The sequence below is a fragment of the Ochlerotatus camptorhynchus genome, unplaced genomic scaffold (assembly GCF_037179485.1).
Source record: "Ochlerotatus camptorhynchus isolate MF236.1 unplaced genomic scaffold, CSIRO-AGI_Acam_v1.1 ptg000351l, whole genome shotgun sequence".
NCBI lineage: Eukaryota > Metazoa > Arthropoda > Insecta > Diptera > Culicidae > Ochlerotatus > Ochlerotatus camptorhynchus.
Window position 1 is genome coordinate 301,228 of NW_027040839.1, and position 13,037 is coordinate 314,264.

The following is a 13,037-nucleotide window of genomic DNA, read 5'->3' on the forward strand; positions in this document are numbered from 1 at the left end:
TTTTTTAATATTATACACTGTTCTTTCAGACACATTTACCGACCGAATTATTTCTTTCATGCATACTCCGGCGCGCAACAAAGCGAAAACGGCTGACAGATTGCTCTCTTGTTTCAACATCTTGACGTTTACTCAACATTGTCTGTTTAAATCTTACACCTAACAGTATAAGCTATCCAGTGCTGCCAAATATATCTAAATCATGATGCACAAGCATGAGAAATGACTATTTGAAATTTACTGCAAAAATTCGTCACGCACCCTGTAAATTATTTGCGATTATATTAATTATTGTTAATTATATGTTGATTACTTTCAATACCGCTAAAAGTATTAAAAATCAAATGATTACTGTCCTCAAAGTATTTAAATTACTACGATCTATTTTAACTATCACGCACTCATACCTGGTAGTGCCAGTTGCTCAATTTAGCGTGAAATGAAATACAAGTCTACGTGAATGAATGTTTACATCACAATTAAAATTCAGAATTTTTATCTGTGTATGGGCATTTTTCCTCCATCTCCCCCCTATGACACATTTTTCGCATTCAGAGGATCACAAAAAGCGATTTTAAAAAGTCGTGAATAAGCACTTATCGTTATAGCTTATCGCTAGTTGTGATACTTAATAAGCGAAATTTGCATATAAATATGTCATATACAAACTTTACATCTTCTTTTTGCATCTTCGGCAAATTAGAATGGGAGCGGGACATTTCGGCGAAGGTAATTTCGCCGAATGGGTCATTTCGCCGAATGGGTAATTTTGCCGAATGGGTCATTTCGCCGAATGAGTAATTTTGCCGAAGAGCAAGCCATTTTCTATGGTTTTTGTACTTTTCTCAAAGCTCAGTAACTTTTTAAATCAGTTTCGAAAAAAGATTAAGAAGGTTCGACTTTTCAACCTGGCAAGCTATTCGAATGTAATGCTTCATCGTTTTGAACTTGAGCAGTTCTTTTGAGTTGTACTCATTTCAGAAATGTTCAAATAATAGATATTTTTGATTTATAGGCACTGCCGCAACCGCAACAGAATGAAGGAGGATAAAGCCAGCTGTTTTGCTCGTTTAACCACTAGAACGAAAAGCGATGCAATCGAGGTTCTGAATACTTTGGGTGAAAACCAGCACGAGCACGATAGCAGGAAAGTGGATTAATTTAAATTCAAAAATGCAATCAAACGGCAGGCACAGCATGATTCTGGTTCACCTACATGGAGGTCGGTAGCGGCGGATTTTCCTGGATCAGTGCAAGAAAAGCGCAAAGGAAACTAATACATCGAGCCCGTCCGATTTCGAAATGGAATGATGACTCTGCGGATAGGTGTGAAGTTCCTGAAACTCTTAAACGCACGTTGGACGATGCCAAGTTTTTCCAAGGGGAAATCATATTTGAAGATGACATAGCGTTTCTATTCACAGCACATGAGTATTTGAAAATGCTAAATTCATCTCTATTCGTGATAGCTAATGGCACGTTACAGTGTATGTGCTCATGACCAACAAAAGTGAAAATTTGTACAAACAGGTCCTGGTCAAGGTATCGGAAGTAGCATCCAATATTGACATTGATTTAGTCCCTCAGGTAATCCTCACTAACTTTGAGCTAGCAATGATTAACACTTTCAAATATGAGTATCCTGAGGCAGAACAATATGGCTGTTATTTCCATTTATGCCAAAACATATAAAAACACGTGCAGAATTGAATCTCAGCAAAATGGATTGCTAGATTAAGATCAGCAAACATATGTTTTACTAAAAACGCGCTAACTTTTTTTACTGGAAAGTTTAGCAAAAAGGAGGGATTTGTTGGAAATCAGCAAACAATTGCCAAATTGCTAGTCACAGTCCAAGGAGCAAACATCTTTGTAGAAAAAATAAATGTTAGTGTGTTGTATGCATAGCTATACCGGGAAATTCAGACAACTCGTAGTTTAACACTTGCTTTAAAAAAAAACTTATTTAATTTTACTTTCTTAGGTCATCGACAAAACATCATGTCAAGAATAACAACAGCAGGAGGTAAATTATTCTTCGTCCGTGATAGAGGAGCTGATACAAATCTCTAGCTTAATGTGCATGGCCTAGCTTTTATCAATAATCAACAAATATTTAGATATTAATTTACTGTTGTTGCAGTAATAAAGGGTGTCCCACATGAAAGTGCAAACTTTCAGACAATAAAATATAAACTCATTACTAAGCTTTGGCACATTTATTTCATTCATAACCGTACGCTCACACATTTCACTTAGCTCCACTCATTAAATTATGTACATCTGGCTGCAGCTTCTTCTGTACGGAAACCCACTTTTTCTTCATGTCTTCCTCAGATTTAACCTCCTTCGGATGCTTTCGTCGAGGCTTTCGTAGTGCCTGCTTCATAATAGCCCAGTGTTTTTCGATGGGCCTTAGTTCCGGTGCGTTGGGAGGGTTCATGTCCTTGGGTACGAAAGTGGGGGCTTCGTACCACTCCAGGACAACATTTGAATAGTGGCACGAAGCTAGATCCGGCCAGAAGATCGTAGGGCCCTCGTGTAGCTTCGACACTCCGGAACATCAAACTTGTGCTGGGTGGTAAAAAAACAGTAGCCCCGGAAGCTACACCTTGTGATCCTGATCACTAATAGAATATTCTGACCGCATTTCTCCTTCCGTTCGATGCTCAGAGTTTTGTAGTTATGTTTAATCAAACGACTCACCGTTTACTGCACGATTCCGAGTTGTCTTCCGATGAGAGAGTTGAGGATGTTGCAGTGTATAAATACCCTCTAAACTACTTCTTTCTACAGCGTTTATTTCCGTGTTGCAATTTGATGTGGGACACCCTTTATTTCGCTTAAATATACTGGAAAATCAGTTAAACCTTGTAATTTATTCTTGTGCTGCAGCTTCAGCAAAACATAAAAGATTCAATAAAATACTGTCATTTTGCTGGAATTGCTGGAAGAAATTCAAATTGCTGGAAGTTTCATCAAAATCATTCATCAAGTCTAAAATCAGCTAAATTAAGCTGATTTTCAGCGACTTAAATTTGGTGTGTGGTTTCATAATTCCGAAAAGTAGTATTTTAGCTAAAACAAGTATTTCCAAGCTTGGTTGTAGGAAACTGAATTGATGAATTGCCGCAAAAACTGCTGCCAGATGTTGCTTCTGCAAAATTATGATGCTTGTGAACAGAGCTGGTAAATATCACGGCCACCATGTGACAATGAGAAAACAAGTCCTCCACGCAGAAAAATGTATCGTTGAAACAAAAATATTTGAGGTAAATTTAAACGTAAACTCAGTTTGTTCTGGCCACAAAAATAAACAAGATTTATTTCAAGCGTATTCCATGTTTGAAGTCATGTTATATTAATGTTTAAAATAAAAATAATCTTACGTTTATTTCAAAAATATTCGTGTTGAAAATAAACGTGAATATTTTTGTTTGGTATGACAACTATGCGAACAAAATTAAATATGTTTATTTTAAACATGCTTCTTTTTTTTTTTTAAAATGCGTTTATTTTTCCAGGCTCATTTGCCGTAGCTTTGCGGAGCCGATATTCATTGTTTGGATGACAAAATTTCTTAAAACTAACGTTAGTAAAGCGGGGGCCGATTACTCGCGGCTATCTCGAGGTTAGGGGTAACAAATTGTAACAAATGGATGGCAGGGTAGGGATTGAGAACACAAGGTTTGGAGAGCAATGTGCTTTTTATCTCGAACGAAAAAGACAAACATGGGGGTACACCGATGGGCAGCTAACAACTTGGGGGAACACAAGATGACACTAACTACTAAATCCTCAGATCGATCCGTTTTAAAAACACATAAATTAAATTAAAATATTCGAGATCTCGGCTCGCCAAGATGTCTCTAACGGGCCGCATAGGATGTTTTCCTCGGGCCCTGAGGGATGCGGATAACTCGGATCTAGCAACACAATGGAGGGTGCATGACCAAAGCACGTGGTCGATATCGTGATAGCCACTACCACAAGCGCACAAATTGCTGCCTGCGAGCCCGATTCGGAAGAAATGCGAGTCTAACGAGTAGTGATTGGACATGAGCCTTGATATGACACGTATAAAGTCACGGCTCATGTCCAATCCTTTGAACCATGGCTTGTTCGACACCTGTGGGAGAATAGAATGTAACCATCTTCCCAGATCACTCTCATTCCATTTTTGTTGCCAGTTGGTGAGGACGTGCTGACGGGTAATTGAGAAAAATTCCGCAAAGGCGATTTGTCGATCAAAAATATCGCCTTCCATAGCGCCCACCTTAGCTAGCGAGTCCGCTTTCTCATTACCCGGAATTGAGCAATGAGATGGGACCCAAGCTAAGGTGATAGTATAGGAGCAGTTAGATAAAGTACTCAATTTTGCTCGGATTTCGGTCAGGAAATACGAGGAGTGCTTCATCGGCCTCATTGATCGAATAGCCTCCAACGAGCTAAGGCTATCAGTAAAAATAAAATAGTGATCAGATGGTAGTGAGGCAATTTGCTCTACTGCGTAAAATATGGCTGCTAGTTCCGCAACGTATACGGAACAGGGTTTTTGCAGTTGATATGAGGCGCTATGAAATTCGTTGAATACTCCAAATCCAGTGGAAGCGTTTATAGTTGACCCATCTGTGAAAAAACTCTTATTGTTACTAACATGGTGGTACTTGTTTGCAAAAATTAAGGGAACAACCATCGATCGATGGTGATCTGGTATTCCACGGATTTCTTGCAACATGGTCAGATCAAAATTTACAGAGGAACTATAAAAGTCTTGGAGGCAAACACGAGAGGAATTGAATGAAGAAGGGCCAATCTCCAGCGTCATGTACTCGTAATAGAGACTCATGAATCTTGTTTGAGGATTTCTGTCGAGCAGCTTCTCAAAGTTTTCTATTACTAATGGGTTCATTACTTCACAACGGATAAGAAACCGGAAGGACAGTTCCGCGAAACGATCTGTCAGTGGGAGAACACCCGCGAGTACTTCGAGGCTCATCGTATGCGTCGAGTGCATACAGCCAAGCGCGATTCGGAGGCAACGGTATTGAACCCGTTGCAGCTTCAGGATATGTGTTTTCGCCGCGGATTGAAAGCAGAAGCTTCCGTACTCTAGAACCGACAAGATGGTTGTTCGGTACAACCTGATCAGATCTTCCGGGTGTGCTCCCCACCAAGTTCCAGTGATTGTACGAAGAAAATTGATTCTTTGTTGGCATTTTTGTTTCACATACGCAATATGTTTTCCCCATGTGCTTTTGGAATCGAACCAGACACCTAAATACTTGAAAGATATACTTTGAGTGATTGTTCTACCCTTTAGTTGAAGCTGTAACTGTGCAGGATGATGCTTCCTAGAAAAAACAACCAACTCAGTTTTCTCCGGAGAGAATTCGATACCCAGCTTCATAGCCCAAGTAGACAAATTGTCTAAGGTATCTTGCAATGGTCCTTGCAGGTCCGGTGCACTTGGCCCTATAACGGATACAACGCCGTCATCTGCAAGCTGCCTTAGCGAGCAATTTTCATCAAGACAACCATCAATGTCTTTTACATAAAAATTATAAAGAAGGGGGCTTAAACATGAACCCTGGGGGAGACCCATGTAACTAATTCGTGAAGTTGTCGAGTTTCCATGAGAAAAGCTCATATATTTCTCAGACAACAAGTTGCTCAAATAGTTGTTCATAATTGGTGAAAGCCCACTATCGTGGAGTTTATCCGAAAGGACATCGATACAAACAGAATCAAAAGCCCCCTTAATGTCCAAGAAAACTGAACCCATTTGCTGTTTTTGCGCATAGGCCAGTTGAATTTCAGTTGAAAGCAACGCAAGACAGTCGCTCGTTCCTTTGCCTCTCCGAAATCCAAATTGCGTATCTGAAAGTAAACCATTCGACTCGACCCATTTGTCTAGACGAAAAAGAATCATTTTCTCCAGCAATTTCCGTATACAGGACAGCATCGCGATGGGACGGTACGAGTTATAATCCGACGCGGGTTTACCGGGTTTTCGAATGGCGATAACTCTTACTTGCCTCCAGTCATCCGGAACAATGTTGTGCTCCAGAAATTGATTGAATAAGTTCAACAAGCGTCTCTTCGCGACATCTGGGAGATTTTTAAGCAAGTTGAACTTGATTCTATCTATTCCTGGAGCTGAATTATTACATGAAAGGGGAGCAAGTGAGAATTCCACCATCGAAAACGGGGAATCTATTTCGTTATTACCCGACGGACGATCACGAACGTTGGTTTGAACCGACACCGAATCCGGGCAAACTTTCCGCGCGAAGCTGAATATCCAACTGTCCGAGTACTCCTTGTCTTCGTTAATCGGTGATGACGCGTTTCGCATTCTCCTGCCGACATTCCAGAGTGTTCTCATGGAAGTCTCTCGCGACAAACCATCGACGAACCGACGCCAGTAACCGCGTTTTTTTGCTTTAATTAAGTCCTTAAAAGTTTTCTCGAGGTCGGTGTACCGCTCGAAATCCCCGACCTTGCCGTGTTTGCGGAACCGTTTAAACGCGGCGGACTTCTCGCTGTTCGCGTCGGTGCAATCCTTATCCCACCACGGGGTGGGAGGTCGCTTGCGGACGGAAATACCCGGAACACGTTTCGTCTGTGCTCGCAGCGCAGAATCGATGATAAGACGCGCGAGAAAGGAGTACTCGTCCAGCGGAGGAAGTACGTCAACCGATTGGCTGGCATCAAGAACCGCGGTCGCGAATTTTCGCCAGTCAATGTTTTTTGTAAGATCGTACGCGATGTCGACCGAACGAGTAGAAGATGAACCATTGGTAATAGAAATTTTGATTGGCAAATGGTCACTACCGTAGGGATCTTGAATTACTTTCCACGAGCAATCCAACGATAGTGAACTCGAACAAAGTGAGAGGTCTAATCTGCTTATTTTTGCTGGAGGTTTGGCTACTCGTGTTGCTTCCCCGGTGTTCAGAATTGTCATTTTGAAGAAGTCGCACATGTCGTATATCAAGGTTGAGCGGTTGTCGTCGTACAGTTCCCCCCAGCCTGTACCGTGAGAGTTAAAATCTCCCAAGATCAACCGTGGCTCCGGCATAGCCGTGCAGATATCCGAGAAACTTTGACGAGAAATCGCAGTTCGCGGTGGAAGATATACTGAGGCAATACTGAGGCATTTACCTCGAATATTAACCTGACATGCAACAACTTCAATGTCTGTCACCGAAGGCAGATCGATTCTGTAGAAGGAATGGAGCTTGTTGATCCCCAGAAGCACCCCTCCATACGAATCTGCGCGGTCAAGGCGAATAATGTTGAAATCGTGGAAAGCAAGAACGTTGTCTGAAGAGAGCCATGTTTCACAAAGGGCAAATGCATCAGAAAGTGAGTTGTTAACTAAAAATTTAAATGTGTCAAGTTTTGGCATAAGACTTCTACCATAGAGGTAACTCTAAGACTAGTAGGTCCCGAAGAAACGTGCTCAACTTTTTGGCTCAGCTCTGGTACTATCTTCGGTCCCAAGCTAATCGATTCACCCCTCGAAACATAGGAAAAACGAATAACCCCTCATTTCATCTGTCAAACTTTTATAGCGAATCAAAACAAACATTGCGCAGTACTAGAATTTCGACTAGAATGGGATACGTTAATCGTTTGCTTGGGACCAATAGGCTAGTCAAGTAGTGAGCCAATTTAAAATCGTTAGTTTCGTATTGATTGTTGCTTCTACAGTTCCACTGAAGAACAGAGATCATATCCCCGACCTCATTCGGAGAATTATCCATCGAAAGATATGATCGATGCAAGGAAGGACCACCTAGAAGCTAGTTGCTTCAAAAGAGTTTTCACCATTGGCAGCACTAAATTAATAATGCTCCTCGTTGAGTCAGAGACATTGAATATACTGAAGAAGCTATCCACAATACCAGAAAACGTGAACATGGGGGCATGTTCTTGCTGATTATTCAGCTGCTTTTCTGGCCGAAAACTGGGACATCTGGGGTTTTAGATGATCCTGGAAGTGACGGAAAGTTCTTGTCATAATTACAAGGTTTAAAACCCGGTGGAATGGGTTTCGGTGTATTTCCGTTACCTCTTGAATTTTCCAAGGTGGAAGGGTGGTCCGTACGAGTGGCCTTACGAGGCTTTTCGGTGGTGTGTTGTTTTGCTCGTTTTCTCGTATTGCCTTTAAAGACAAACGGACTACCCTCACCGCCCTCTGAGTCAGAGTCTAGATCATCAACTGGCAAAATGGAGAACGTGTTACTGTTTTTTGGTGTGATCTGAGAAGATGAAGCGGTATTCTTCAAGAGTTCTGCTAGTGTTCTCTTGGAGCGAGCTTGCAGAGACCGCTTAAGTTTTTCTCCCTGCTGTTTATACTTCGGGCAGTTAGTCAGGGTATGCAGGCTCTCCTTGCAGTACACGCATTTTGGTGGAGCACCGCAAGGGCCCTCTTGATGTTGCTCGCCACACTGATCGCAGCGTGGTTTGTTCGAGCAGTAGTCCGATGTATGACCAAGTTGTTTACATTTCGAGCAGTTCATTACCCGAGGTACAAACAGGCGTACAGGCAGCCGAACCTTGCCAATAGCGACGTAGTGAGGTAACGCTGAACCCGAAAACGTCACACGAAACGAGTTTGACAAGGAATAAGTTTTTTTGGAGCCTACTACGGATACTGACTGCATTTGAAGGCAGTCCAATATCTTCACCTTCGGCAGAGCACGGTTTTTAAAGATTCCGAAGGAATCGGGACCCAAGAAATCATCACTAGTCAAACTCGCTTCGGTGACCACTCCTTCAATTTCTACCTCACTACTGGGTATGTAGACTCGGTATTCCAATGAAAAAAGCTTGCACGCAACAATTTGGTTAGCCTGCTTCCGGTCATCAACGGTAACGCGCAGTTTTATTGGTGTTACCTTGAAAATATCGGTAACGGCCGAAAAATGTGTTGTTAGATCCTTAGAGATCCTCGGAATGTTCAAAGGTTTTTGTTTGGGCCGGAAAAAAACAACCCATGGGCCTTTCGAGGCTTCTGGGTAAGCCTTTAGGCGGGGGAGCGCAGAGGTTTTTGGGGGCAATGGTGTAGGGGGTGCAGGTGGACGAGGAGGAGATGGTGGGGGAGAGGGTTGTGGGCGATACCTTTTCTTGGGATATGCTCCAGTATTTTTGCTGGAGAGCGAGTCAACTGGAACGTCAAGGGTTTCCATTTCCACAACTTCCTCGAGACTTTCGTGTGAGGTGGAATTAAGAGTTTCGTCGTCTGAGATGGAAAGCGACCATCCCCCGCCTTTATCATTTTCATCCATTGCGGTTAAATATCGCCGCAATGGTGTTTTTTGTAAAAATTTTTACAAATAATTGCAGTAATTTCAAATAATATAAAAAAAAAAAAATATATATATATATATAGTTTCACTCTACTAACGAGTAATACATGCAAAGAAAAAAAAATCAAAAAAAAAATAAATAAAAAAAAAAATAATGACTATATACTATTTACAGAGTTTTGGATCACCCTAAGTAATACAAAAATAATAATAAAAAAAAAATCAAGAAAAAAACAATCAAGCGAAAAAAAAAATTGGATTTTTGGATCACCCTAATTAAACACCAATCTAATATTGGACCAGGGAAACAAGGAAGATGCTATACTGGCGAGAACAATACAAACGACACGATTTATACCTAACGCACTGAGGCGGCAGCAGACTGGAGAGATATAATTGTTTGATCCAACGGCTGCAGAGTCAATAACCTTGATGCTGGTGTGCCTCGGTCGACTCGGTAGGCAATATGACGCTCTTTCGTTGTTGCTATCGATGGGGTGATGTACCGATAGTGGTGATGATTTTGCTGATGATGTTGCGATGATGCTGGGTTAAAGCTGGACCGTAATGAAAGCACTCGGCATATCATTAACGGCTTCCTCACTCGCGCACTAGTCGTCTAAACACTATGCCAATTAACTTTGGCGAGAAAAAACCCTCGCGTGGGGAAAAACTCAAAACTAAATGATAGTGTCGTACAACGAGACCGATGCGACTTGATCGGCTCAGCGTGCGAGACGGAATGAAAACATGCTTCTTATGTTTGAAAGAAACATATTTAATCTTAAATTATATTACCATTTGAATGTAGGATGAAGCAAAAAAAAATGGATTGCAAAGAGATGAAAAAACGATCTAAAGACAGGGCATCTGAACTCCTGCTCTTTTTCAGGTGCGATTAAGGGTGGGCTGTGGATGTTGGGGTCCTGGTCCGAGATGCGGGGACCCGTGGGGGTGAGTGTCCGGAAGTTCCAGCACCGACAAACCGACATGAATGATCATAGCAAAAACAATAAAATTACTGACCAAAGCACACTACTGACATCTGGCTCTGTTTTCGCGGAACATATTTAGCTAAGCCATGAACCCGCTTGAAATAGTTATGAATTGGTTCGTGTATGATCTATTCTGGATGAATTATTTTTATCTAGATCAAAAAATCACATGGTTTTGACAGTTCGGATCACTGCACATTTAAATCGGCCGTTTACGATTTTCGGGCATAAGTCAGAATTAAGTGTCATGTCGGTTTGTCGGTGGTTCCAGTTCAGTAAAACCAGTGAAACTTTGTGTCGTTTTGTCGTTTCTTTTTTTTTTTTTTTTTTTTCTTTCTTTATTTAGGAGATTTTCAGCCGTAGGCTGGTTCATCTCCGAGAGACCCTGAAGTGGACTCCCCGAGTAGCGTGGTTTAGATTTTTTCGGTGAACCCTGAGGGGGTTCTCCTGGGTATAGATGTGCTTAGGGTGTTCCCTTGGTACATAGTGGTTTTTACAGAGTTTGTTAACGTTTGTGTTTTGTGGTTGTTCAGCGTGATTGGCGGTTCATAAAAGGGATGGTCGTTGTGAAGGGTAATCAGATAATCGTTGTGTGGTATCCAGTCTAGAGTCAATCGGGTCCGTGTTCGGTGCGTTGTTATTTTGTATAGGGGGTCGGTGATTAAATTTTATCGAACAATCCAGCATCTTTAAGAAAGGTTATTAGAGCAGCTTCCGTGGATGGGTCGTTAGACAGGGCATTGCGTATGTTGTCCGGGATTCCGTTGTAGACCCGGATGTTCTGGAAGCAGGGACAGTTAACGATCAGGTGTTCGACAGTCATTATAGTGTTGCAGGTGTCGCAATACTTCTGAAAAGATGTAGCGCTGCCCATATTATGGGTTACTCGGGTGTGTCCAGATCGGAGCCGAGATAGGATCTGTTGTTCCCGTCGACTCGTAGTGTGCTTCCATTTGAATATGTCGTCCTTTATTTTTCTTAAGAAAGGTCCCCTTTTTGTAACCCACTCTTGGTACCAGGCGTCTCGAAGGGTCGTTTTCACCCATGTTTTTATATCTGAACTGGGAACAGATGTGGTAGTCATCCGGCCGGTGCGCCCAGTGGCGGCGAGATGGTCTGCTTCGCAGTTACCGCCTATACCACAATGGCCCGGTACCCAGACAAATGAGGTGTTCGGTGGTGCGGTCTTTTGTATGCCTTGGATCCAGGGATGTTTTGATGTTGCTGAATTCAAGGCACATAAAACGCTGGCAGAATCTGTTAGAACGCAAATGGGTTTATCGGAGGGCGTAGTGATGGCTAAATAGATGGCCGCGGCCTCCGCCGAGAAGACGGAGCATTGATCGGGAAGTCGAAAGAATAAACTGTTGAACGTATCTGCTACTCCGTATCCTACTTTTCCCGCAGCCTTGGAGCCGTCCGTGAAGCGGTGTTGAAACTTGGCATACTTAGTTCTGAGTAACTCCGCTAGGTGGCTGTGCATAGCGTGAGAGTTGTTCCCTGCCTTAAAGTGCTTGGCAATCGAAAGGTCAACATGTAGGGTTGGTTCTGTCCATCCTCTGGCTCCGATCCAGTGTAACCTGGACACGGATGGGAGTTCCTGATGGACCAGGCTTCCTAGGGCTCTATTCCCCTCTCTGAGGAGAAAGACCTCGTGGTTCCCAGTGGTCTTTTCTAGGTAACTGGATGTTCTGCAGCTCAGCGTTTCGGCGATTTGATATTGGAACGGCAGTACACCAAGTTCAACGCATGCCGATTCAGCGGGTGTAGAGGGCAGAAGACCTGCGACGATCCGGATGGCCTTGTTGTAGGTTGGGGCTAGATGCGTGGTTAGAGAGTCTTTGGAGAGGCAGGTTAGTTCAATCCCATAAAATAGTCTACTGTTTACGGTGGCCTTGGCTACCTTTAGTAGGATCTCTCTGTTGCTGCTGTGGTGTGGTTTTGAGAGTGTTCGCAGGAGGTTTAGTCGCGTACGGCAATTGGCTTTAGTGTCAGTAAAGTGTGCGTTGAACCTCAGCTCTCGGTCCAGGCGCACTCCGAGAACCTGAATGGTCTTTTTGTTGGGTATCGGAATGTTGTTCGCTAAGATGTTCGTTGGTATCGGCCGATGGCGGGAGCGGCATAGATGGGAAACCATGCTCTTTTCTGGGGACAGTACGAAGCCGGCCCATCTTGAGATGGCTGATACAGCAGCTTGCGATTTTCTTCGCAATGCTTTGAGGGTGCGTCCGATAGCTAGCAGAACAAAGATGAATATTCCTTTTGGCAGGTCACTAAAGACACCATTCATTGCAACCAAGAAGATGGTGACCGCAATGACGGAGCCCTGTGGGACTCCAGTCTCTTCCGCTCGGGGTGAGGAGCGGTGGTTTCCAATCAGAACCTGAAAAGTTCTACAACAAAGGAAGTTTTTAACGAAGTGAAGGATATGGCCACTTAGACCCCAGTCAACCAATTGTTTTATGACCTGAGGGGTCCATGCGCGGTTATATGCCTTGGCTAGATCCAAGGCCGCTATGTCGATGTGGAGTTCCTCCTCCATCGCTTCCTGAAGTACGTCTCCCAGGCCGGTAAAGTACGTTCCAGTCCCGTGGCCGGGTCTGAACGCATGCTGTCGGTGATCGAGATGGTTGTTGTCCTCTAGGAACCGTATTAGTCGGCGACTCCACAGCTCTGACACCGCTTGGTTGGGGTTGATCCCCTCCAAAAATTCTTCCCAGCT